The 27,848-nt window shown below is 48.1% G+C and overlaps 1 protein-coding gene across 1 annotated transcript in view; it reads left to right on the top strand.

The window, feature by feature from the left end:
* The window catches only part of TTI1 (TELO2 interacting protein 1), a 292,570-nt gene that overhangs the window by 201,683 nt on the left and 63,039 nt on the right, over positions 1-27,848 (top strand). The window lies entirely within an intron of this gene.

Raw genomic sequence — 27,848 nt, 5'->3', positions numbered from 1 at the left:
GTTCAATGATTTATAGGCATGATTGCATCTTGTATTGCAATAGTGCCACATGCAAGACTACATATGCGTCCATTGCAAGAATGTCTAGTGAGTCAATATTCTCTGTCACAGGGTCATTGACAAGATCTAGTGTTGATAGACCGCTGCACAGATCACTTTCTGCAGTGGTAAAATACACAGAACGTATAAAAATGGCAGCCACTCCTCCACCCTGTTCCCCAGACCATTCTCACAGCGACGCATCCCTTACAGGATGGGGTGCACATCTAGAGAATCTCAAAGTTTAGGGTCTCTGGGACACCAAAAATCGAAGTCTCTACATCAACTACCTAGAGCTTCAAGCAGATCACCTAGCATTGAAATAATTTCTAGTCAACATCGAAGGTAAAGTTGTCTTCGTCCGGACGGACAACACAACAGCCATGCTCTAGTTACAAAAACAGGGGGACACACTCTCTACAGTTATCATGCCTATCTCAGATGGCTTGGCGTTGGGCAGTACGTCACAACATTCATCTGTTAGCAGAGCATCTTTCAAGGATGAACAACGATTTTGCCAACCTCCTCAGCAGGATGCAGCAACAAGTCCACAAGTGGGAACACAGGTGGGGTTTCCACAGATAAACTCTTCAAAACCGCAGACAACACAAAATGCCCAAACTTTGCCTCCAGGTTTCCACACCCAAGGGCCGTGCTCTATGGTGAACTGGTCAGAGATATTTGCCTGCGCTTTTCCACCTCTCCCTCCTATTCCATTTGTGGTTCGAAAGCTCAGACAAACGTCTTGCACCCTCATTCTCATTGCTCCCACTTTGGCTCGACATCTATGGTTCACCACACTACTAAAACTTTCATTAGTTCCACACGAGTATCTATCCCTCAGTCTGGATCTTCTCACTCATAACCATTGATAGGGTCAGGCACCCTAATCCAAAGGAACCCAACCTTGCGATTTGGCTACTGAGGTCATAGAATTTGGTTACTTAAATCTCCCACCAGAATGTATGACCATTCTCAAAGAGGCACATAAACCTACAACCAGAGCATGTTACACTTTAAAGTGGAAAAGATTTGTCTTCTACTGTCGTGGTAAACACATTGACCCGTTTAATGCAACTGTTCAAAACATGGTCTGCTATCTACTATATTTGCAGACTTCTGGACTAGCGTGTGCTACATCTAGCTGTAGTAGCAGCCTACCTGCAAACTAGACAACATCTATCATTGTTTAAGGTACCAGTTCTTAAGGGATTCACAGAAGGCCTTAAAGGAGTAATTCCACCCAGACTTCCCCTTGCACCTTTTTACAATCTCAACATTGTACTTACCAAACTTATGGGTCCACCATTTGAACCCTTAAATAATTGCCCCCTCCAATTCCTATCTTGGAAGGTAGCTTTTTAGTAGCCATCACCTCATTTAGATGTGTCAGTGAACTCCAGGCACTACCCTTGGAAGAACCCTTCTTCCAGGTACACAGGGATAGGGTAGTACTTCAATCTAACCCAATATTCCTTCCAAAGGTACTTTCTACCTTTCAGCTAAAATCAGTCAGTTAAATTACCTGTCTTCTTTCCACAGCCTGATTCAGTTACATAAAGAGCCCTTCGTACACTAGATGGTAAAGGAGCTTTAATGTATTATATTAGCAGAACTACAGAGTTTTGTCAAACTAAACAACTCTTTGTAGTTTTTTCAGCCCCTCACATAGGACAGCTCAAATCTAAATCAGTTATCTCTAGATAAATAAAAATGCATTGACATGTTACTTCAAAGCTAAAAGAACTGTGTCCACTCCCCCTAGAGCACACTCTACTCATAGGATAGGAGCATATATAACTATATGGGCAATATACCAACAGCTGAAATGTGTAAAGCGGCTACATGGTCAACCTCAAACACTTTCACTAAACATTACTGTGGTGATGATTTAGCACACCAACAAGTTAAAGTAGGACTAGCAGTGCTATGTACTCTTTTTCCAACAATTGTAACATCCATAGGTTAACCACCGCTTTTTGGAGGGCACTGCTTTATAGTCTATGCAAAGCATGTGTCTCTACAATTACATATGTCTTTGAAAGGATTATGTTACACCCTGTAAGCATCTGTTTGTGGCATGTACAGCTGTAGATTCACATGCACCTCCCCGGACACCTGTGGCCGTTGCAGTACCTAGCTGCACTAGCATATCCAGGGTCATCTTTTTAGTAACACTTACTTATACGCCATCCTCACCCAACTGCGGGAAAACAATCTCACAATGGAGTCAATATCCATGCTCAATATCACGGAGAGGAGGAGTAACTTCGAGGGATGCTGTGAATCGAGGGACGCTGTGGAACAAATTAAATTCCTGGGGAATACCATCTCCTCTTCTCTCAGCCTTGATATCCTTGCACCACAAAACCTGGGTTAGGATCAAAACTAGCGCACAAACATTATCTAAAAAAATTGCAACAGAAAAAGGCCTAAAATAAGGCAGCGTACTTGCCCCGCTACTATTCAACCTCTACACCGCTGACTTACCAAAGGAACTGGCAGGCGCAGCCCTGGCCGCCCCAAAACTGGGCAGGCTGCGTCTACAGACAATGCAATATGCCGACGATATCATCATCATGGACCACACGAAAATCGGATTGCAAAGATCGCTCACTGCTCTCAATAAATATAATACAAAGAACCATCTTGTGATGAACGAATCCAAAACCAAAATTTTGATCTTTGGGAGCTACAAAAAAAAGGAAAATCTTACTTATAGAGCAGGGGGATCACAAATAGCGACCTGCACCAGCTACAACTACTTAGGAGTTTGGTTCAACGCCAGGGCACTTAAGGCCTAAGGTATGGGGATCATTCACAGCCTGAGGCGCTTGAATCGTCATTTGCACAGCCCTTCACCCGAACCAATCCTAAGGGAGCTACGGGCCAAACTACTACCTGCAGTGACCTACGGCCACTTTGCATTTCCCGGGAAAATGGACGCATTTCTGGGAAACTTACAAATAAAAGCTTATAAGAAAATCTTCTCCGTCCCGCAGCACGCGAGGAGGTCGAGGATGAGACTCTAGCTGGGACTGACATGTGCAAACCTTCACTGCCTGGGAGACCTAATCAAGTTCTACATACACACCCTACGAGCACCAGGACAATTTCTGAAAGAGCAACTACAAGCTGCGTTCAAGGACGAACACTCCCTTTGGCATAACCAGTTGCACCTCGCCATTTCCACACTAAAGATTGAACCAACCTCTCTCACTAACCCAACTATCCCCCTGTCAACGTGGAAAAAAACAATAACAAAACAAATCATCTCAGTTTCATTTCAGACAGACGTTGCCGGGCTATCTAAAAACGAACTTTTCAACGGTTTGAATGAATCATATATCAAGGGGAAACCCCAGCTATACTTTAACTACTCCCTCAATCCCCAGACTCGCAACAAAATATTATACATGAGGCTGCTAGCCCTACCAATCTTTCACTTTAACCCACAGTGGGCTTGGTGGAATGAGCAGCCCATTTGCAGGCTTTGCAATTACATACACGAGTCCTGGCTCCACCTGCTTTGCTGCTGCCCATTCTTTGCTACCGACCGCCGCCTACTGATCCCTGTCTTTCGGGAACAATCACTGAGACACTGTAGGGAAGCCTCGACTTTGTGTCATCCCAGGCCTTAGCAAGAGCTGGGAAGTTTGTTAATATTATTTTAATCGCACTGCATAATGCTTAGCATCAAGAACTTGATCATGTTTTTATACTTTTTTTAAAAAAAAATGATTCTAGCATGCATTGCTATGTTTGTACATTACAGTTTTTATTAACTGTATAATAATAAAGGAGGAGTAACTTTACTTCTGTAGTAGGGGATCTCTGTGTATAGTCATAATCTAGTGAATAGTCTCGCCCATGTGCGTGGACCCCGGAGCAATCAAAAATAATCTCTTAAAGTGTCGAAAAAATGCAGAACTGCACAGACACTTAAGAGAGAATTTAAAGACATATAATGCAGCCTATAAAAAGGCTACACTGTCCAGTACTTCAACTAGAAGTTCCACCAAAAATCCACAAAACAGCAAAGCCTGTCCAGATTTCCCTTGCCTTCAGCAAAAACCCTCTGGAATGATAGAGAGGAAGACATGGACAGACAAGCCCCATAGGCTGCCATTATATGGCTCAAAACAGGATACTGTGCCTTTAAGAGAACTTTCCAGAACTTCACAGTATCCCAGAATGCACTGCAGGTCCCTTTTACTTTCAGTTCTTTTTTCCGGCTCCTGCTAGCAGGACCCTGGAGCTTTGAGCTCTCCCTTTTTAGGGTTTTTTGGTGATTGTTTCACTGTTTTTTCTCAATTAAGTGCTTTATTGTACTTTGGTGCCTTTCTCCTTTGTCTTGCACTCTTTTCCTTGTCGAATATGCCTGCTTTATTCGATAAATGCCCGGAGTGCTCAAGGAAGAAGGCCAAATCGGATCCCCATGAGGTGTGTATCCTCTGCCTTCCTTCTTCACATATCCCTGAGGAGTGTGTGATATGTCAAGGCGTCTCTGGCAGGACCCTGAAGGACAGGAAGAAGATCAGACTTCAGGGCCTCGAGGAAAGAAGATTGAAGGCACAAGGTGGGTCTGGAGGGGCTTCTTCTGCCCATGCTGAGGCCTCTGGGGGGCTCCCCAGGGGCAGGAAGGCCAGCAAACCCCACCATTCTCCGCCTGGGTCCTTTGCGCCCACTACGGCGTCGAGAGGGATGACTATGGTCTGCTCCCCGACGTCAGAGACTAAACGACATCGACGCTCGGCATCGAGGGATGTTACTAGACCTTCGAAGTCCCCGGTGACTGTTTCTTCGTCGTCCTCGTCGGCGTCGAGCTTTCGACGTCGACAGGCCTGGCGTCGGCGCTCGCCGTCGAGGCGACACCACCGTTCGCCGTCGGCGAAAAGGAGGCGTTCGGCGTCGAGGGAGTCCTCGTCGTCAAGGTCGCCGTCGAGGCACAGGTCGCCGTCGAAGCAAGGGTCGACGTCGAAGCCCAGGTCGCCGTCGAAATCCCGATCGCCGTCGAGGCATGGCAGATCGCCGTCGAGGCATGGAAGATCGCCGTCGAGGCATGGAAGATCGCCGTCGAGGCATGGAAGATCGCCGTCGAGGCATGGAAGATCGCCGTCGAGGCGTAGAAGATTGCCGTCGAGGCACAGACGGTCGCCGTCGAGGCGCCGAAGAACGACGTCGAGGCGTCGTCGATCGCCGTCGAGGCGCCGAAGATCGCCGTCAAGGCGCAGAATGCCGCCGCCGAGGCGTAGAAGATCGCAGTCGAGGCGAAAGCGCTCGTCGCCGAATAAGAGGTGCTCGACGTCAGGAGGCAGGCGCTCGCCGTCTGGTCGCCGTTCCTCGACGTCGAAGAGGGGTGGAGAGAGGCCTGACGCTGTGGGAAGTTCACCAACATCCCAGGCTGGTAGAGGTGGAGGATCACCGGGCTCGGTGTATTCCGAGGTGTATACCCCGTCGGGGAAGGTGGTTCCCCCTCCTCCGTTATCGAGGGGACTCCCTCCGAGGACCCCTAGTCCTCCTCCGTTGCCTCCACCGCACCCTGGCCCAGGGTTGCCAGTGAAGCCGCCTCCAGTTCCACCGAGGTCTACTTCACTGCCTGTTCTTCCTACACCTCCCAGGGGTACGTCTAAGCCGAAGGCTCCGTCCAGGCCCAAGTCACCCGCTCCGGTGGACCCAGTTGACCGCCGTCGGCCGAGGAAGTCACGTTCACGCTCCGGATGGAGAGGAAGATCGAGGAGTTGTCATAGATCCTCCACCAGATCAAGGCGTCGCCATAGGAGGCGGGAGTCGAGGTCGCGAACTGACTCTTCCAGGACCCGTTCCTACTCCCCGACCTTGTCGGACTCCCCGGAGTCCAGAGTTTCTCCGGTGGATGACATTGCCACTTTCCAGGAGGTCCTCCTGAGGGGGGCTGCGAAGTTGGGTATCGCTGTGACGGCTCCTACACCTTCAACGTCAGTGATATTTGAGACACTCCACAAGAGGCATCTGTCTCGCCCTTTGCTTTCGCTAGTGCCTGGATTGAAGGAACCCGCAGAGGAGCTGTTCCTCACACTAGCTGTGGTGAAGGCTGCTCCATCCCGACTTCTAAAGAAGTACAGGGCCCCGGATTCGGACACTGCTTTTCTGAGAGTTGATCCGGTACCGGATTCGGTGATAGTGACGGCGCCCAGGAAGCTACACTCTACCTCCCCGTCCTCCACCGTGCCTCCAGATAAAAGAAGTAGATGGATCGGCTCAGCTGGACGGAAGGCGTGTGGGACCGCTTCCACAGCCATGAAGGCGTCCAGTGATACAGCTCTGCTGGGACGTTATGATCGGGCTCTGTGGGACTCCCTGCAACAGTTCGTGGAACTGCTACTGAGAGACATGAGGGAGGACTTCCAGGAGATCCTCAAGGAAGGAATGCTGGTGTCCAATCAGGTCATCAGCGCAGCTGCAGATGTCTCCTTGTTGGCTGCCCATGGTTACTGCCATGGAATCAATCAGCGACGACATGCCTGGCTCCGGCTCACGTCACTCAAGCCGGAGGCCCAGCAGAGGGTGGCCAACCTGCCTTTTTCCGGGGATACTTTGTTCGGAAAACACGCAGGTGACGAGATGACCCGCATGAAGGCGGAGGCGGAGACCCTTACGGCTGTGGGCTTGGAGAAGCCTAAAGAGAAGAAATCTTTCAGGCCTTTCCAGAGGCGCTACGGTGCACAAGGAAGAGGACGGGGGCAGTCTTCGGGACAGCAGCAGCAACAACAGCAGCAGTTCCGGAGACCCTTCCAGAAACGTCAGAAGGGTAGAGGGGGACAGCAGTCCTTTACCGCGAACAAGGGCCCGGCCGGGTCTCGACCCTGAGCGGTTACTTATCCTTCATCCGTTACCCGCTCCGGTGGCGGGAAGCGTTCAATTTTTTCTGGCAGAGTGGAGAACAATTACTCAGGACAAGTGGGTGCTGAATATTGTTTGCAATGGATACAGTCTTCGGTTCATAAGCCCTCCCCCACCGATCCCTCCGGTCAGCTCGCAGTATCAGCTGCGCGAACTCCAGGCGGAGGCCGATATCCTGTTAAGGAAAAGGGGGTTAGAAGACGTACCTCTGTCTCAAAGAGGAAGAGGTCTGTACTCTCGGTTCTTCCTGGTTCGCAAGAAGGACAAGAACGAGTTCAGGCCCATTCTGGACTTGCGGCAGGCAAGCAAGTGGATTTGCAGAGAAAAGTTTCGCATGCTGTCGTTGCATCAGATTTTTCCTCAGTTACAACAGGGGGACTGGCTTTGTGCCATAGACCTACAGGATGCGTACTTCCACGTGCCCATCGCGTACAAACACAGGACGTTTCTGCGATTTCAAGTCGGCACCAACCATTATCAATACACAGTGCTTCCATTCGGGCTGAAATCTGCGCCCAGGACAATCTCGAAGTGCATGGCAGTGGTAGCGGCACACCTCAGGAAGAACAAGGTGTTTGTCTACCCGTACCTGGACGATTGGTTGATCAAGGCCTCCTCCTTCTCGGAAGCTCAAGCAGACTTCCGGAAGACGTGCGGTCTCTTGAACAAGTTAGGGTTGCACATCAACATGTCCAAGTCTGTCCCGATCCCGGTCCAGTGCATTCAGTACTTGGGAGCCACCATCAATACGCTGTCAGCAAGCGTGTCTCCTTCGGAGGAGCGACGGTGATCGATCCTTCGGAAGGCTCAGGCTCTTATGACCGCTCCATCTACAACAGTGAGGACGGTGTCTTCTCTACTGGGGTTGATGGCCTCTTGTATCTTCCTCACTCCTCATGCGCGACTACACATGAGACCTCTGCAGGAGTGCTTGGAGGACCAATGGGACCAGAGGAAAGGATCTTGGGACGACAAGATACGACTGTCTCTGCATGCTCTTCAGTCTCTGAAGTGGTGGTGTTCAGCGGAGAATCTCCTCAGAGGGGTTCCTTTCCACAAGGACATTCCTACTCAGACTATCGTGACGGATGCTTCTCTCCACGGCTGGGGAGCGCATTCGGGAGACTTACAAATTCAAGGAACGTGGTCTCAGGTGGAGTCCACGTATCACATCAATTTCCTGGAACTCAGAGCTGTTCACTTGGCGCTGAAGGCCTTTCATCCGTCCTTCCAGACCAACTCTCTGCTTGAACAGACGGACAATACGACCACGATGTATTATCTCAACAAGCAGGGGGGGGTCGAGATCGCGCACCCTGTCTCGGGAGGCGCAGACGATCTGGCACTGGCTTCTGGCCAGAGGATTGACGATAACGGCTACCCATCTACCAGGTGTGCAGAATGTTCAGGCAGACACACTGAGCAGACTGATTCAGGAAAACCACGAATGGGTCATAAACGACGACGTACTAGGAGAAGTCTTCGAAAGGTGGGGGACTCCAGACGTATATCTGTTCGCCACCGCCGAAAACAGCAAATGCCGAGACTTCGCCTCCAGGTAATACCAGCAAGGGACGCTGGGGAATGCACTCTGGATCAACTGGTCGAACAGCTTTTTTTAAGCTTTTCCGCCCATTCCCCAGATTCCAGCGGTGCTCATCAAGCTGTCCCGGTCCAGGGCACGGATGATCCTGATTGCCCCGGAATGGCCCAGGCAGTGGTGGTTCACGGAACTTCTCCACCGGTCTCTCCTTCCGCACATTCGGCTGCCGTGCAGGCCGGACCTTCTCACGAAGTTCGGGGGGCAGATGTTGCACCCCAACCTCTCGTCCTTGAGTTTGGCGGCATGGCTCCTGAGATAGTGCAATATGGCCATTTGAATCTGCCCGAAGATTGCATGGACATACTGTAGGAGTCTAAGCGACCTTCCACTCGGACTTCTTATGCTTACAAGTGGAAGAGGTTTTGTATCTGGTGTGTGTCCAAGAACTTTGATCCAACGACGTGCAAGGAAGAAGTCATCCTTCCTTACCTTCTGTATTTGGCGCGGTCTTGCCTTAATGTTCATTCCATTAAGGTTCATCTCGCTGCATTGACTGCCTACAGGAAAAGCCCTTCACAGACTTCCTTCTTCCAGATCCCTTTGATCAAAGATTTTTTGGAAGGCTTGAAGAAAGTGTTCCCTCCTGTCAGGCTTCCTTCGCCTTCATGGGAATTGAATCCGGTTTGATGAAGGAGCCTTTTGAACCCATTCATAAGTAGGCTTTCCTGTTTTCAGTTTCTATTTCTGGGAAATTCTGGTGGTGTTTTCTCAGTGTTTTCCAGTGATTTCAATACCTCAAAAAAACAATTATTTTCAGTTGTTACTCATTTTCGCGCCATAAAAAAACAATTGAAACAGTGTTTTACCTGTGTTTATGGAACGCTTTGCTTTTATTATTGCTTTTTCCATTTTCCTTTAGAAATTGTATACTGCTCTACATTTCAGAAGCTTAATACAGTCATGAAATACTTTCCATTGTCATTTGATGCTGCCGCTCAGATTTAACAAGCATTTGCAATGCAATAGGTTTCGCATTTATGCGAGTTTTAGCTATTTGCATTGTAAATGACAAAGCCTTATATTTATGTTTTAAAAACGGATTCAAAAATAAAAGGCATTGTTATGTGCAATGTCAATAGCTCAAACTCGCCTAAATGCGACACCTATTGCATTGCAAATGCTTGTTTTAAATGAAAACGTGAATTGGTCCCTCAGCAAGTTGGAAGTTACAGTCTGTGTTCCAGAGTCACTACCCCTCTTCTGCTCAGAGAGTGTTGCACTCCACGAAGGACATGGTCACCTGACTAGTGCAGTGTCTGCTTCTTAAGCGTGTTTCTGGTAGCCTACCAACTCTGATTAAGGACTTGGTAAACATCAGTTGTATAGTTTGAGTTTGCAGTTCAATGAAGACGGGGTATCGTGCACATTTAAAAAACAAGCATTGGCATAGCCAATAGGCCTCACCTTGAGGAGCACATGGTTATGAGCGGGGTCGGCAATTGGGTTGCTACAGGTGAAAGTGTGTTGGGAAAGGGGCTCTCTTCCATGTATTGCATAAGAAACATGGCAGACTCAAATGAATCCTTCTCAGTAGGGAGCCAATGTAATCTATGAGTGAAAACAGACACATGCTCCTGTCTCCTCAAACCAAGTATTAACTGGAAGACTGAATTCTGTACTACCTGAATTTTGGACAACCCAGCATTTGAAATGCCAAGATAGAGACTATTACGATAATCCATGCTTGACAGAATGAGGGCTTGTACAGCTAATTTCTGACTCTAGAATGGATTCCCCCCCCCGTAGTTTAGAATGGAAGAAGCCAGTTGGTATGAGTATTGTGTCTTGTTTTCATTTTTATTGCGCAACCACAAGTAAAGTAAAAGCTGACTTTTAATGGTTGGAATAGTGCTATTTGTTACCAACACCCTTTAGGACACTTCATTTGTCAAAAATTAATTGCGAGTTTCCCCTGAATGTGCTTTCACACCTAGCAAACAAATATAATCGTAATAAAAAACTTTGACACATCGAGTATGTTGCGCTGCTGGCATTTCAGTGACAGCAATCTGTTTAAATTCATGTGTGGCACGAAATTTCCAGAGCAAGTGTTTCCTCAGATGGATAGAGGTAAATATCCTAAGCAGGGAAAATGTAGAATCCAGGACTGCTACAGGTATCGTGCTGCATGCTGCTAGCCACGATGTATGGTTTTAGACAAACAGTTTTACAGCGAACCCCTTACAAAGGCAATTCCGACGAGGCAACCATCTTACATGACCAACCTTTCCTGTCCCACATTATTAATTTAAGCAGCAAACGTGCACTACGTCATTGTATCAGCGGGAGATGGCACATGGTCACCCAGTTCTTGGAAATAAAAGAGCATAAAGTAAATAGGTGTCAGAATGTATGCCCAAATGGCGTGGCAAAAACATCATTGGCCCTTACGTAAGCATTTCTTAATTCTATTTAAAAGCAAGGACTCAGGGCCAGATGTAGGTAGGCATTTACCGGTAGGCATTTACCGGTCGGTAACGGCCGAATTCGGCCGTTACCGACCGGTAAATGCAATTTGAGATGTAGGGCCCTGTATTTTACAGAATCGGTAAATTTACCGATCGGTAAATTTACCGATTCTGTAAAATACCGAATCGGTATTTTTACCGATTCGGTAAAATTGATATGTAGGTGGGACTCTTCTGAGTCCCACAACCCTTACCGAATCGGTATTTTACCATCAAATATATTTGATGGTAAAATACCGATTCCGGTGTGCATGCACATGTGTGCATGCACACCTGTGCCATATGACAGGCAGACCTGCCCTTAGGGCAGGTATGCCTGCCACATGGCCCCCAAACCTTTTGTGGGGGTGCTAGAGGGTGTCAAAGTGACACCCCCTGCACCCTTGTCAAAATCGGTATTTACCGATTCGGTAAATACCGACCGGTAATGCCCCATTCATTCCTATGGGCTTCAAAGCCCATAGGAATGAATGGAGCATTACCGGTCGGTATTTACCGAATCGGTAAATACAGATAATTACCGATTCGGTAAATGGAACATCTGGATGTTCCTACATACCCCCCCTTCTTATTTACCGATTCTTAATTACCGAATCGGTAAAATTCGGTAATTAAGGATCGGTAAATAAGTTCTACCTACATCTGGCCCTTTAACCTTTAAAGCTCCAAATCAGGGATACAACACTGGAGCTAGATGATCTCAATGTTAAACAGATCTGGAAATTGAGCCCTAGACTTCAACGGGCTTATTTACAAGGCCCATTCGCCACTTTTGTGTCATTTTTAACATGGAGAAAGTGATGCAAAAGTGGCGCAAGGGGCTTGTAAATCTGCCCCAAAGTTCTTATCACTGGGTCAATTTACGTCTGGCTGCTGATGAACAGGAAAGTCTTTTTTTTTTAAACTGTGAAACTGAGGACTTCTGTTTTTTAACAAGCTAAGCAGTGCACTCAAAGAAGATTGGAATACCTCACGGCGCTGAACAATGCCTGCTCATGCCACCCAAAAATATCTATATGACGGACAACAGGGGGCCTTAAAAAGACTGCTACCTCCTCACAAATATCAGTCAATCTAGGATTTATGAAACACGGGGACCTCCAAGAATTACATGGTTCTGCTATCAAAGGCTATTTTAATAAACCGTTCATAGAAATATATTAACAGACATTCATCTTTAAAAATGTTCCGACCTTTAGACTGGAGAGACCTTGCTTTTGGAAAACAGAAGTACTAAGTACTGCAAATACCGCAAAGGCACAGCAGACCTGCCCTGGACAAATGCCATGTGTTTTCTTGAGCACCCTAAACAGCTTCATTGGAAGGGCTTGCATATTGTTTTTATTGCATCTAACGCGCGCCGTGAGTCACTGTCTGGCGCAGCTCCACTTACACGGGATCCTCCCAGCAAGACCCCTGACCCAGTTGTCTGAGTAGGTGAAAGAAAACTCAGCAATAGTGAAAAGGAAAAACAGCGCCAAAGACTTAGAAATACATGGGCCCGAGCTCGGTAAACGTCCCCGACTCCCACCCAGTGTGACATGAACGGTCAAAATGGCAAAAGCAATGCTGCAGTGTGGTTCCCGCTATGGCGGCGTAGCCACGGTCTGCACAGAGCAAAACCCTCTCTTCAGATTTTGCAGTTAACCATTGCAATTCTTCCATGATTGTTTAGCTCTTGAAAAAGACTGGCTAATCCCAGGGCAGAAACTAGAGGGAATTACTACATTGAGAGCAGAGCTGTGAGTGAGTATGGCCACAACGAGAGCCAAGCTACGAGAGAGTGGGGGTGACATCGAGAGCAGAGCTCCGAAAATGCGGTTTAATAATATCCTGACCAGACTTCGGAAAAGCTTGGTAACACACGTCCGGGTTCAACGCCATCAAGGAAGGCAGTAATAGACTGGATTGTGGTAGGCGCCTGCAGGGCTGCGCTAGGTGAGAACTAAGATGCAAGAAACTTGAGTGTGCCGCCTCTTTCTCCGGTGCCCGTCCCCCATCGCCCACTACTTTCTTAACAAAGCCTTGTTATGTAAATGGTCTTTTGAAAGACCTGTAAAGTACTCGTGCGCGGCCGGCTGCAGTAAGACGCAGACCACAACAGCTCCTCTCCCCCCCCCCCCCCACCCCCACGTGAGCCAGGCAGGGGGCCTGGTGTTACTCTGGCCCTTGGGCCATTCACACCTCGGCTGCCCATTTGCAGAAGCAGTGTTTTCCCCAGACACCTCCGTGTCAGACACTACAGGCAGGCCAATGATTTGTATTGCGTTGGCTCCATCAAGTGGCCAAGAGGCGCTACAACAATGAAAATCAGTGAGACTCGGTTTCAACCGAGTCAGCTGATTTTAATTCAGTAGTGTATTGTCGTTTACAATCGGTTTTAACCGAATTCCGAACAGCCTATTCATAAGGCTTCGTTGCAGCACCTGTCCTGGAAGGCGGCGTTCCTCGTGGCCATTACATCGGCCCGCAGGGTGAGTGAAATTCAGGCGTTGTGTTGCAATGAACCTTATACTGTGTTTCATGCTGCTAAGGTTGTTATGCGTACTCACCCTAAATTTCTTCCCAAGGTTATTTCTGATTCAGACTATAACTTTGCCTACGTTTTTTCAGAACCCTTCATCTCCAGCGGAAAGGTCTCTACATTCCCTGGATGTTAGGAGGGTGTTGAAATTTTATCTGGATAAGACCAAAGGTATTCGTAGGTCAGACCAATTGTTTATCAATTATGGATCGGTCAGGATGGGTCTTGCGACCTCTAAGCAGTCCATCTCTAGGTGGATTGTGTCCTGCATACAGCTGTGTTACCAGAAAGCTAATAAGACCTTAGGAGGTAAGCCTAAGGCTCATTCCACCAGGGGCAAAGCTGCCACGACAGCCTTGCTCCCTAATGTGCCGATTGCAGAAATTTGCAAGGCCGCCACTTGGAAATCGGTTCATACCTTTGCTAAGCATTACTGTCTGGACACTGATGCCAGGGCAGATGCTCAGGTTGGACAGGCTTCGCTGCGGAATTTGTTCGCACAGTAGTGGTGTTGGTTTCTTTTCTCCACCGCCGCTTTGGTGTGGGGATGGGCTTGCCATTCTATTCACTAGATTATGACTATACACAGAGATCCCCTACTACAGAAGGATTAGTTTCTTTTCTGTAACTCCAGTTCTGTAGTAGGGGTATCTCTGTTATAGTCATAAGCGCCCACCCTCCTCCCCGGTGGAGAGATATTCATGTAAGGAATGCTACAGGTCTGGCGTGTTACGCCTTCAAAAAGAACTGAAAGTAAAAGGGGTCTGCCGTGCATTCTGGGATACTGTGAAGTTCTGGAAAGTTCTCTTAAAGGCACAGTATCCTGTTTTGAGCCACATAATGGCAGCCTATGGGGCTTGTCTGTCCATGTCTTCCTCTCTATCATTCCAGAGGGTTTTTGCTGAAGGCAAGGGAAATCTGGACAGGCTTTGCTGTTTTGTGGATTTTCGGTGGAACTTCTAGTTGAAGTACTGGACAGTGTAGCCTTTTTATAGGCTGCATTATATGTCTTTAAATTCTCTCTAAAGTGTCTGTGCAGTTCTGCATTTTTTCGACACTTTAAGAGATTATTTTTGATTGCTCCGGGGTCCACGCACATGGACGGGACTATTCACTAGATTATGACTATAACAGAGATACCCCTACAACAGAACTGGAGTTACAGAAAAGAAACTACTCCCTCAAGACTCTAAAGACTTCTTTGAAGAAAAACAACTTGCACACAGCCTGACTCAACACTAGATGGCAGGAGTATGCAAAGTATGTCAATCTACAGCAATACATGCCACTGCCACGGACAGATGCTTATAGGGTAAGTAACATAATTCTTTTTGAAAAAGAATGAAGGAACGAAGTGAAGGAACTGACAGTATGGCAAGAATAGGAGAGTGCCAAAGATTGGCAGTTAGTATGGTGGGGGAATGAAAACTGGATTGGATGTATGGGCATCAAAGATAAATTGAGAGGCATAGCAAAGGGTGGGAGTCGTAATGTCTGTCAATAGTAATAGAAATTAACCAAATTAACAGGTATTGAAATAGAGCGCATTGTAGTGCAGTGAGGGATGATTGGGAAGTGAGAGGAGAAATTGTATGTAAGAATTATAGATCAGATTCTGAGAAACAAGTGAATATGAAGGGATTCCGACATAAAGTGATGTGCAGTAGTCCTAGCAGGAAAGGATATGAATGGAGATGAGCATTTTAGTAACTTTCTAGGTGGGAAACCATTGCATTTTCCTAAAGTTGTAAAATATTCTACTTTCAAAAGAAGCCACTAAAACAAATTTGTTAAGAGAAGGCAAAAGGAGGGGGGTCATGGATAACCCCATAATTGCAAGGTAAGGAAGATAGTTGGAAGGAAGTCTGAGTGAAGAAGTATAGAAGATGGGGGAGATCAAGCATACGGGAAAGAAAAACAAATTATTTAGTGGACTTACGGTGAACTGAGTGGGAGAACATCCAGTACAGGATTGTGGTGAGACACATTGAGACTGAAGCACTGAGGACATGTTTAAATGAAAGGAATGGAAGCTTGATCTAACAATCAAACGGGGAAAAATGCTCCAGTCCAACATATCTGCACAGCACTGTTGTTCATTTTGATATTCCTTACATTTTCAAAGTTACAAGTTGTAGGTGGGTTCTTCCCTCTCAACATGGATAGGAAAGGCGATCCAGGCTCGTTAAAATAGTGCTAAGTTGTCAATGTGAACTTAAATGCACATTGTCACATCAAGGGGTCTGTCAGACAGCCATATGTGCTGCTAATCATGACTTTAGAGCTCCTTTTAACACCTTTTTTTTATAAACTGCCTTGTTGATACTTGCTTACCACTAGTTGCCAGTAGGACAGAGCATGGTCTAAGCTTAAGGAAAAGCAGATGGTGTGCTTTAATAGAAAAGGCTCCTAATATTTGCAGTACCCACCCTTTAAAATTTACATTATTCTGACTATCTGTTTGCTAACAGATAAATCAAGAACAAACTGAGGTTGAAGGAATGTGGAGTGAAAGGTGCCAACTGGCCCGTATCAAAGGGCTGCTGTACCTGGTCTTGTAATACTTGACTATCTGCCAGTAAATCATCCCACACTTCACCCTGAGTAATCAATTTAGGCTTGATTACCTCTATACAGAGAGTCAGAGCTTTTACACAGCTCGTGTATGTAGAATAATCGGAGGCGCCATACCAAAAACTTCAAAACTCTCATGCCACTCAGCGGTGCTGGCTTTAGAATGATGCCTGAAGTGGGGCCAGGTGAAGTCCCCAAAGCCATATAGTGCCTGCCCCAGTGCAACAACGTCAGTTTTTTGTTTTCCACACCTTCGACCAGGACCTGGAGCTCACTACCCCCTGAGAGTCATCAGTCTTGCCTCATAATACATTTCTTCACAAAAAGTGCAGGGACTGCAAGAGACAGATTTCCATAACTGACACCATTACATCTGTCTGTGGTGCTTGGGCTCAGCCTGTGACTCCCAACACTGCGATTATTGCCTCAATATGAACCCAAAGGCCCTTAAGGAAAGCGAGGCAAAACTCTTCAGAGCTCTGCCACACGACAAGAGAAGGAACTGTCTTTGACAATCAAGTCCCTTGTCAAGGTCTCCTTCTTCACAGATCATGAAGAAGAAGCACATGAAGCACAAGAAGCAATTGGGAAGAAGTAAGTCCCCCAAACAACCCTGCCCTTCAACAGGTTCTTAATTCTCGGAGACCAAGCTAGTTGAAATAGGGCCCATTGACCTTGCTCCAGATGACTATGTGCCTGCTCATGCATCTCAGCCGGACCCAACTTTCGAGCCTGTCATACCGACTCCATCGACGCCAGCCTTTCAACTAGATAAATTCGGTTCACAGAGATCAGCGTTTCCAGTGGCATCTCCATCCTTCCTGGAATTCCAGATGTTTCTTAGCCCGTTTCTAAATTCAGTTTTCGCAAGGGTATCAAATCCATCAGGAGCACCATACCATTTAGGCCCCCTGGGTTCATGCCTATGGTGCCCTACAGCATCAGGCCAGTGGCCCCGATGTCGATTCTAGTTTTTACACCAGCGGCCAACTACTTAAACCAGCCATCAACGCCGTGGCTATCGTTGCCACAGAAGCCACCGACGTGTCCTCTACCATCGAAGCTACATTCTAACTCATCAGCACCTCCTTTCCCTCCTGCTGAGCCTCTCGCTCAGCATAGGTCCAGACAAGAAGCACATAGGTTGATGGCAGAAGAAAACTACAACCAAAGGATACAGGGCATCTTGGCTCAGATTATGATCCTTTAAAGTTTTACCACGGTGGACATGAGTTGGTTGACAATCCTTACAAAATTCATGGGTTAGCCTATGAAAGTTCCATGGATACCTCACCAGAGATACAAATGAAGTTTCCTGCTGGACCAGGAAAGCCAAAGGTCATGTCCCTCCATTCTGTGGTCAAGAAGATGCCATAGGTTCCCAATTTGCAACTTCACTCTTTTGAGATATGTTAAAACTAACCACTGTTAGCGTAGTATTCCCCCAAATATTATGCCATTCACTTCCCTGTTTTTGCTGAACTTGTTTTGGTTGGCATTAGGACTCTGTGCATTTTACCACTGATAACCAGTGGTACAGTGTTTGTGCTCTCCATTCCAAACATAGTAACATTGGTATACACACAAATGCCACATTTAATTTACTTGTAAATCCCTAGTAAATGGTACTATTAGTACCCAGGGCCTGGAAATTAAAGTTTTCAAGTGGGTTGCAGCACTTATTTTGCCAATCACTAAAGTAGCATTGTAAAACTGTCTCCATCTTCCCACTGCAGCCTGTAGTGCAGTGTTAAACTGGCTTTTCCACCTAGCAAAATGAGCCTTTTGCCAGGCCCAAACCTTCTTTAAATACTGATATGTTACTCCTAAGGTAGGCCCTGAAACCTCATAGGGCAGGTACATGCTGTCACCATCAGATAGGGAATCCAAGCGGCTTGAAGCATGGGGGAAGAAGATCTTCTCAGTAGGCAGCATGGCCCTGAGGTCTTTAAATGCAAACAGCCTGCTGGCTCGTTACGCGCATGCCCTTCTGGGTATGGCCCCATTTTTTTGTTAAATACTTTTTATTGACAAATATCAGCATTGCAATCACATTACATAGGAAGTAATAAATCCTGCAACACAACTACAGTGGGCAATAGAAATTCTTACAGAATATTTCCTGGAAAGTCTAGGGGGAAGGGGGTTCTTTGTTGCCTATGGCAAGATGAGATTGACAAATATCCCCCCGATATTCAATCCACAAACCCCATACTCGAGTCCACTTCTTAGGGCACCCTCGGGACACATACACTGTTTTCTCCCGAAACATCGACCAATCCAAATCTTTCTCCCAATCTTCTGCTGTAGGTGGGAGTAGCGCTCCCCAACGCTAAGCAATATTTCTCTTGGCAATCATTAGCCACCAAGTAACCCACTGTGTTGGGTAGTCATTGAGGTCTGTCGGCTCCCATATATTTATTAGGCTTCTACGGGCTTCCAAGCAAGGATGTGTGGACAAGACTGCATTAATGGTGTTGTTTATGATGAGCCAATAAGGTTGTATAAGCTCGCATTCCCAAATTATATGCATAAAGGTGCCCACCTGACCACACCCCCGTCTGCACTCACCCCCGTCCAATCTCCCCATGCGTACCAGCTGAGGTCCAGTCACATAAACCCTGTGGAGTATTTTTTGTTGGACTAGTCGAAGGCGAGCAGGTATGGCCACGACTCTGGGCAAGGAGACGACGTCCTGCCATTCCTCATCATCCATCTATATCCCGTCTTTGGACCATTTCTCCCGAAGTGTGTGGAGAGGGTCTGGCATGCTATTGATAAGCTTTTTATATATCAGCGAGATAGTCCTATCTGGGATGTGGCCGTCTAATACTCTATCCTCCAGTGGGGAGGATTCAGGAGAGGTAGTTCCACGCTGCAAGTGGGAGCTCAGGGTGTGCCTAACCTGTGCATAACGGAAGAATTCCGAGTCAGCCAATTCAAATTGCTGTTGCAGTGTAGAGAATGGTTTAACATCCGTCTTGTCCCACAGGTCACCCACGCGTGAGAGGCCTAATAGGTCCCATTTTTCAAACCCCTTACTTTTCCACAAACTACCAAGCCTTTCCGAGTCTCATAATGGTGTTGCAAGCGTAAGTCTGTGTTCCCAACCCAGGCCCTTGGAGGATGCGTGCCAGATATGTACTGAGTGCTTGGTGGGGCCCGTGAGTGGGAATTGTTGCGGTTTGGAATAAAGGACTCTATTGTAATTCCCACCAGAGAGCTGCCATCTGTCCATGTTATAGCCTGAATCTCCGGGCCGGGCGTAGGTACTGTGGTTGATGGAGGCCAAGTGAGGCTCCCAATAATGGTTTTTAATGTCTGGGAGGCTAATACCCCCATCGTACCAGTTCAGGGAGAGTTTACCAAGAGCAATACATGGCTTTTCCTCCCATAACAAATCTCGCTGGAGGCTTTCCACCTCCCTGAAGTAGGAGGCCGGAACCTAAGGAATTTTGCAGGACATATAAAAACCGGGGCACGGTCATCATTTTAAAAAGGGCCTCCGTTCCCAGCAGGGAAAGGGGAAGTGACTTCCAGTTATTTATGTCTTTTCACAGCTGAATTAAAGGGGGACGTAGGTTTTGGGTGTAACGAAGTTAAGGGTCCAAGGAAAGAACGATTCCCAGATACTTGAAGCCATCAGTGCGTATCTGTATTGGACACCGCCTGCGGTGGGACCGGCGGCTCCCCCACCACCACAAACAGCAGGGATTTACTCCAGTTAATAGAGTATCCGGAAAATCTATTGAAATCAGTTAGGATATCTAAGACCGCAATCAAGGACTGCCTCGGATACATTAGGTAAAGTAGAATATCGTCTGCGTAAAGGGAGATACGGTCTTCCCATTCCGTAGACCAACGCATGCCCCGAATCATTGGGTCTTAGCGTATCCAGGTCGCTAGTGGTTCCAGTGCCAGGGCAAACAGGAGGGGGGACAATGGACATCCCTGCTGGGTCCCCCGACTCAACTCAAAGGTTGCAGACTCTTTGTTATTGACTACCACTTGGGCAAGAGGCTGAGCATATAAAAGTTGTACCCACTGAATATATTGCGGGCCAAACCCCATCTTCTCCAACACCGCCAAAGATACAGCCATGCAATGGTGTTGAATGCCATAGTGGCATCTAGTGAGACTATAATAGCTGGCTCTAGGAAGGTGGCTGTGCTGCCCAGAACTCCATGCACCCTACGCAAGTTAAGGGCAGTGTTTCGATGCAGAATAAAACCCGATTGGTCTGGATGGACCAATGCCTCGATCACTGTGATCAACCGGTTAGCCAGCATTTTAGCCAGGATCTTGGCCTCCACATTTAAAAGGGATACAGACCGTTACGACCTACACCCAGTTTTGGGCTTCCCTTCCTTGTGAATGGTGATTATGGTCGCCGTTCTCTGGTCTATCGGTAGGTACCCCCTGACTCTGGCATCTTCGTACATATTCTTAGGATATGGGACCAGCCTGTCCGGTTTGAGTTTGTATAGTTCGATCGGTAAACCATTAGGACCAGTGGCTTTACCTGAATTGAGGGATCTAATTGCTGTGGCTACTTCATCTTTGGATATAGCTTTATCTAGGAAGTCGCGGTCAGCAACCGAAAGCCTGGGCAGCGTTATGTCAGTTAACATCTGGCGGGAGTCCTCCCCAGAATATGGAGTCACTGAGGTGTAGACAGCTCCGAAATCAGCTGCACACCTATCCAGAATATCCTGGGGATCCGTAAGGGTCCCAGCCCCTTTGCTCATGGAGCTCAGGCACCAGCCGGCTGGCCCACTCTTTCTTGTCTAACCACGCCAGGAGTTTCCCAGCTTTGACTCCCACCTCATAGAGCCACCCCTGTGCTGCTCTCCCCAGGACTTTAACCTGTTGGGTAGCTAGCACTCTAAATTCCTGCTGTTTAAGTGTAAGGTAGTGAAGTTTTTCTGGTGAGACTTCTGAAATCAGGTCAGACTCTAGTTGGCTAATCTCCGTCTCAATGGCTTCCATTTCCCCATGACGCTCCTTCTTATTTCCTGAGATTGAGGAGATGGCTTGACCCCGAATCACCGTTTTGAAGGTCTCCCACAGGATCTGCGGGGATTCTACAGAGCCCTCATTGTCGATAAAGTAGTTGTCTATTGCCACGAGGAGTTCCTTGCGGATTTTAGGATTACGGAAATACCATGGGTTGATGGGGGTCACCCGTCCCACCTGTCTATAGCTGGGGACCATGTCGAGCCAAACTGGCGAGTGGTCAGAAATGCATCTAACACGATGTTTAATCTCATGAATGTGGGCAACCTGGGACGCTGGGATGAGAAATAATCTGTACGTGAGAGGCTCCCATGGGCCCCGGAGTGAAAGGTGTGGTGCACTGTGTTCGGGTGATTAGACCGCCAACCATCCACCAATCCTATAGATCCAAGGAAGTCGGGGAGCCAACAGGAAGTGGAGCTAATTTCACCGGAGGGGGTGGCGATCCAGTGTACCCGAGACTACTGAGTTCAGGTCTCCTCCCAATATTAGCAGACCCTCTAGGATAGTTAACAGTAGCGCCCCTAGGTCCCCGAAGGTTGTAGCTTGCAAGCCAGGGGCACATAAACCGACAGAAGTGTAAGGGACTGACCTTCCCATGTGCCCGAAACCCCAATATATTGTCCTTGACCATCTGTCCAGGTTGCTTGTACCACAAGGGGAAATGATTCCTTCACCATGATACCCACCCCTCGTGAGCTAGAGGTAAATCCAGCATGTGCCAACAATATGTAACACCCTCGATGTAGGGCCTTGCATGCATTTCCAATAACAGGCGTTTCCTGAAGCAAAATGACATCAGGGGTGTGGCGCTTGAGGTATTGGAGGACCACACTGCTCTTTATCTTGTCCCCCAACCCATTCACATTCCAGCTTAACAGTTTAATACCGCCGTCCCCTCATGTAGGCATGACCTGTTGAAAATTCTCTTCATCTCCTTTACGGAGAGTGCAATGTGCATGCTTACTTCCCCTTCAAAGATTACAGTAGACATTGCTGAAATAATGAATCTGATAGGAACATAACAAAACACCCCCTCCCAACAACCCCCCCGCCCCTGCTGCCCTGCGCTCTGGGCCTAAAACTGCCCATTGAAAACTTGCAGAGTGCCTGTCGCCCTTATAAGGAATCAAGGATGAAAAAGAGGGGAATTAAAGTGCTCCGTGTCCCTACCCCCAACTATATCACATGGAGGACCCCATGAAAGCGAGCAACTCAAAACCATATAAATCTATAGGCCCCATCAATCCTAAACACAAAACCACCCTCCAAGGCCCACCCCACTCCAGATCCCCGTTACTCAGTCCAAATGTCGCCGTCAGCCAAGTCTCGCTCTCAAGCATGTCGGCTGTCCGCGCCCTCCCTTTCACCGCGATCGTTCAAGATCCTCATCCCGCGATGGTCAATCCATTCCGCCACTGCTTCAGGTTGGTCGAAGAACCACGCTCTGCCCTCCGCCTCGACCCAGAGGCGTGCCGGGACCAGCATCGAATATTTCAGTCTCCTCTCTCTGAGGTCGCGCTTCACGGAAAGGAATGACCTCCTTTGCCTTTGCACTCTCTGCGGGAAGTCCGGTAAAAAGGAGATGTCAGCGTTTTTGTAGCGAAGGGGGGCCCCTGATCTAGAGTTCTGGAGAATAACATCTCTGTCCCGATAGTTCAAGACCTGAGAAAGCATGGGCCGCGGGGAGAGCCCGGTTTGGGACGGCCGCCCGGGACCCTGTGAGCTCGCTCGATGACAAAGAACTTACTGAGGCCTTTGGGTTGCGGATGTTTGAGAATGATTTCTTCAACAAAAAGATCAGGGGGTTGCCCTTCCGAGTTCTCCGGAACACCCAGAATGCAGAGGTTTTGCGCCGCTGACGACCTTCCTAGTCATCCAGCTTGAGGTCCGCGAGTTTGCGAGAGTCTTGGAGCTCGCGGACTTCCCCCTGCAGCTGCGAGACATCACCAACAAGACTGGCGGTCGTTACTTCAACCTGTTTGACCTTTTCATTGAGCTTCCCCAGATCTGCCCTTATAAGGTTGATGTCAATCGCCCTAGTGTTCATTTTGTGCTCTAATGAAGTTTTGACTCCGGTAATCGCCTCCATAACATCTTTCAGCGAGAGTTCCTGTTCCTATTCCCCCAGGCTCCCCTGGGTGGCGTCTCTATACAACCGGTTCTGCTGCGTTTCTTTTGAGACCGTGTCCCGGTCCAGTTAGTTAGTCTGCGTCGGTTTTGTCCCTCGGGGCACCGAGCCTTTAATACGCTCCATTTTGATGTCAAGTGTCTGCTCCCAACCAACCTGGGGCACCCGGGGCAGGTGGATGTGCAGCCTCTCCCAGCTCACGACAGATGTGCCGGCCGGCAGGGGCCCCAATGGTCGGTTCCGGGCACCGGGGGACCCAACACCAATTCCGACACCCACCGGGGAATTGTGCCCTTCAGTTCAGTCCTCCGTGGCAGCGGTGGTGCCGGATCTCTAGGACGTTATCTACTATCGTGCCCAGCTGAGCACCCCTCACCGACCACCCGTTGGGTCCTCTTTCACTCTACTGGCACTAGACAGCGTTAGTTATTGGGTGTATCCCAGGAGCCCCATCACCGTAACACTTCACCTCCCAGGACCTCTAGGGTACCGCTCCATATCACTTGGGAGCAGCAGGTGAACTCAGTAAGGTTGGCGGTGATCAATTAATGCAGCCTCAATATGCACTGAGAAGAGGAGTAGAGCACATAACGTAGTTAATTATGGGTGCCCCACCGCCATTTGCAATTTTGCGGCTGTTGCGCGCTATGCCAGTGTCAGGAAGTGTGTCCCCCTGCCTCACCAGTTCCTCCTCATGGGCCTCCAGTTACCGTGGGAGTGATGAGACCTCGGTCTTTGCCCTGCAGCGTGGCTCCGTCTATACCGCGGCGGCACCTTTAGGGTCTGGCACAACCGCGGGAAGCCGTCAGGACGATCGGATCTCTCTCCCGGCTTTCTCAGGCCCTGTGGTTCCCGGCTTTGGACTTGGGCGCAGGCCTCACATCTCTAGGGCCCGTATCTTCAGTTTCTGACGTGCTGGGCGAGTCAGGATAAGCGGGATGGTGATCGCTACTATTCCGCCACACAGGGCCGCCGTCAGACGGGACGTATCTTCAATCAGGATAGACGCGGGGAAGGGATGGGTATCGGCGCCTCACTTTACGCGGCCATCTTCGATCGCCGCTTGGCCACTCCCCCCGGGTATGGCCCCATTTATGGTGCCTCATGTACCTGAAGACCTCGGGGAGCAGTTTCAAGAGGTACTTTCGAACAGACAGAACTTGTATAGGCACATTATTAAGTCAAGCCTAGACAAATAGCGGATTCTGTGGCCCGAGCTTTGGGTACTAAGGTATCCAATAGATGTCATGCAGAACATCGGGCTTTTCCACAGCCTAATGGATCTGCCATTTGTTGGTGCAAAATTGTATAATGAAAATGTTGATGCAGCAATGAAACATTCAAGACCAACAAAGCTATAACACACTTGTGTCTCCAGCAACTCCAGAGGGATTTCAGGCAAGTTTGCATGTGATTCAGCAGAGGTTTCTCCTTTAGCCAAAGGCAACCTTATCACTCTCAGACGCAGCAGTCCTAGAACCTGCTGTTCCGTCAATACAGATGCAGAGTCATAGGAAAGGGTTGCTGATGCACCCAGCAACCCTCCTATGTCTCCTATGCCTCTTCTTCCATTTTACCCCCCAGGAAAGCAGTCTTAACTATCTGTCCCTAACACACTTGGATCCTTTATGGATGGGTGTCCTACTTTCTGCAGGTCTGGCCTGGAAGCCCATTACTTCGGACCTGTGGTTCCTTCAAATAGTGGAAAGAGGCTATAGCCATCCCTTCCTTCATGGCCCACCCTGTCCCACCCCTCCTGTCTCTTCCACTTCAGATCACATGGCCGTACCATCTCTGATGTTAACTTTGAAAACAGTGTTTTGCTGGCTATCACTTCTGCCAGCAGAACGAGTGTGCTGAGTTCTCATCCTCTCTTCACTACCTTTTTACCAGACGAGTTAGTATTGCGAACTAGAGTTCCTTTCCTGCCAAAGGTGGTTACATCCTTTCACCTTGGACAGTCTGTCACCCTTCCAACCTTTTATACCCTGTACCTTTTCATTAAGGAGGAGGAGTGGTTGCACAGGTTGCATACTGTGCAGAGTTCAACTACTACCTAGCCCCCAAAAAGGACATTCATCTTTATGAACAGCTCTTCTTGGGATACTGTGGTGCCGAGAAGGGCAAATCAGTGGAGAAAATAACTCTTCCGAGGTAGAAAATACTTTGCATCAAGACCTGCTACACTTTGGCTAAGACGGAACCTCCAGAGGGGATCAGGGCCGTATCACTAGGGCCAATTCTCCACTTCAACTTTGGCAAGAGGGTCTCAATCGCAGACATCTTCAAAGAAGTCACTTTGTCATCACTGCACACTTTTGCCAAGCATTACTGCCTGGAATCAGAAGCCCACGGTGATGGTTACTTTGCCAGAACTGTCCTGCAGGATTTTCTTATATAACCATCCATCAACCCTTCGAGTAATGCTCGGTGATCTATTCTACAGGTGAGGAATTTGTAGGTAGAAGTATCCATCAGAAGAAAACGGTCCTTAAATGTCTTTCTGATGGATACTCTACCTGCAGATTCCTCACGCAGGGTTGTATGACATTGCCGCGCCTTCCTTCACCATGCACGTCTATGCATTGCATATTTTACAATGCATACCACTACCACACATTTACATCTACTCACATTAGAAACACCTTCACCACGCATTTCACTGCAAAACATAATTTTACCATACTTACTGTTTCTGAAACATCCTGTCACGGTCTAACACTGCCACCTACTGTTCAAAAATTATACGTTAATTGTTAATACATGTTTTATTGCATTTGTCATTTATTGGTTTGGTACTCTTTAAAAATGTTATATTTTTAGGGGGAGGACCCCCCCTCCCCAGCCGCCTTTTCTAATTACCCTCAAATGGGTGGATTTGTTTTGCACTGTAAATACTTGCGTGCCAGCTGTCTTTATGACGTAAAAATGCGTGGAAAATATAATACGAAGTAAAAACTTCGTAGTAAATGCTCTTCCCCCTCACCCATCCGCCTCCCTGTTTGATGGATTGTTATAGGGACAGTTAATAAGATTCCAAATACACACATTTTGGCATTGCACTACTCTACCAGTACCACTCTGTCTGATCGCCTCGAAGGCTTGGAAACAATGGATGATAACTGAGTGTCACCAATCTGATCCTACAAACTATACAAAATACCTCCGGGAGTCAACTGTGCCCTTTCTGTGTTACAGGGCAGATGCCTACAAACTATACAAAATACCTCCCGGGAGTCAACTGTGCCCTTTCTGTGTTACAGGGCCGATACCTCCATGAGGACCTAACAGGTAGACCGGCAGCTCAAGACGCAACATACCATCCACTCGACCTTTGTGTCACACCAAGAAGGAAGGCAGAACCCCAAATGCACAAAGAAGAGAAGCAAGGAGAGGATTGGTGGATTTGGACTACATCAAGCACAGAGGAAAGAGGAGAAGGTGCCGGGGAACTACAGTCCGCCGGGATGGGAGAGATGCTGAAACCCCAGCACCTTAGGCAGGACCCCCGGATTCCTGACCAACCCTGGAGAATCGAGATACCAGGAAAAGAACCCAAGCTCCCGTTCCTGCACGCCGGCAGACCCTTTCTTTCCGCCATGCTTCCGGAGGAGTGTGGCTTTGTCAGGTGTGTGGACGACTCCTTAACCGAGACTATGCACGAGCTGGCAACACTTAAGAGGGAGGAAGTTAGGGTGACCAACCGTCCGTAAATTTCACGGACCGTCCGTCATTTTGGAGTGATGTCCGTTGTCCGTAATCATTCCTTTTACTGGTGCCTCTTGTCTATAATTTTACAGATTAACTACAGCGAGCTGTGTTGTTCACCTGCGAGAAGCCCCAAGAGATTAAAAGTTCTCAGGGACCAGCTCGTACTTCTCTGTTGAACTCCAGAGGCTGCAGCAGCCCCTCACTGAGCTCGTACAGACTGTGGACAGGCCTGTGTCGTTCTGACTGAGGCTGATTATCCCCTTTCAAATTACAATGCGCCGTCTGCCTTTAGCATATCATGTGCCGGTAAGTGCCTTGGAGGCCAGTGACTCACTTGGAGCCAGTAGATCGTAGTTAAAGATAACAGAGGAGCTTTCCCCAAACTGTACTGTGGGGAGCTTGCGGCCTTGTGTACTTTGCCAATGTTGTTCACTGAGAGTGACGGGGTAGGAGCAGTGACAGTGCACTCATCCCCCAACTCCTCTCCATAGCAGCAGGCCTATGGAGTGCAGACCCCGCATAAGGCTTGTCCCAGCAAAACTTTACAGAGGATGAGGAACTCAAAGAACAGACAGGCCAGGATGCCTTGCACACAGCAGTCTTGACGTTGTCATTTGTTTGAAGAGGTAAATGTCGGAGGCTGGGAGGAAGGGAGGTGTCGCGCACCGTGGGAGCAAATCTCGACTCGGAGGGAAGCCACGACGCCCTGGGCGTATCTCACCTAGGGACCATTCATGGGGAGTGCCATAAGCAGCCTTATCTGTGCCCCTCCACCTTTCATTTGTGTGTATAAATTCCTAGGCAACAATATAACAATGAAAAAGGACAAGGTTGCAAAAAATAACATGTATAAAACAAAATATCAGAAAGAGTTAATATTTATTACATAATAAAATTAGC

This window comes from Lissotriton vulgaris, chromosome 7 (genome assembly GCF_964263255.1).
Source record: "Lissotriton vulgaris chromosome 7, aLisVul1.2, whole genome shotgun sequence".
Taxonomy (NCBI): domain Eukaryota; kingdom Metazoa; phylum Chordata; class Amphibia; order Caudata; family Salamandridae; genus Lissotriton; species Lissotriton vulgaris.
Note: the sequence above shows the minus strand (reverse complement) of the source record. Positions and strands in the feature narration are given on the sequence as shown.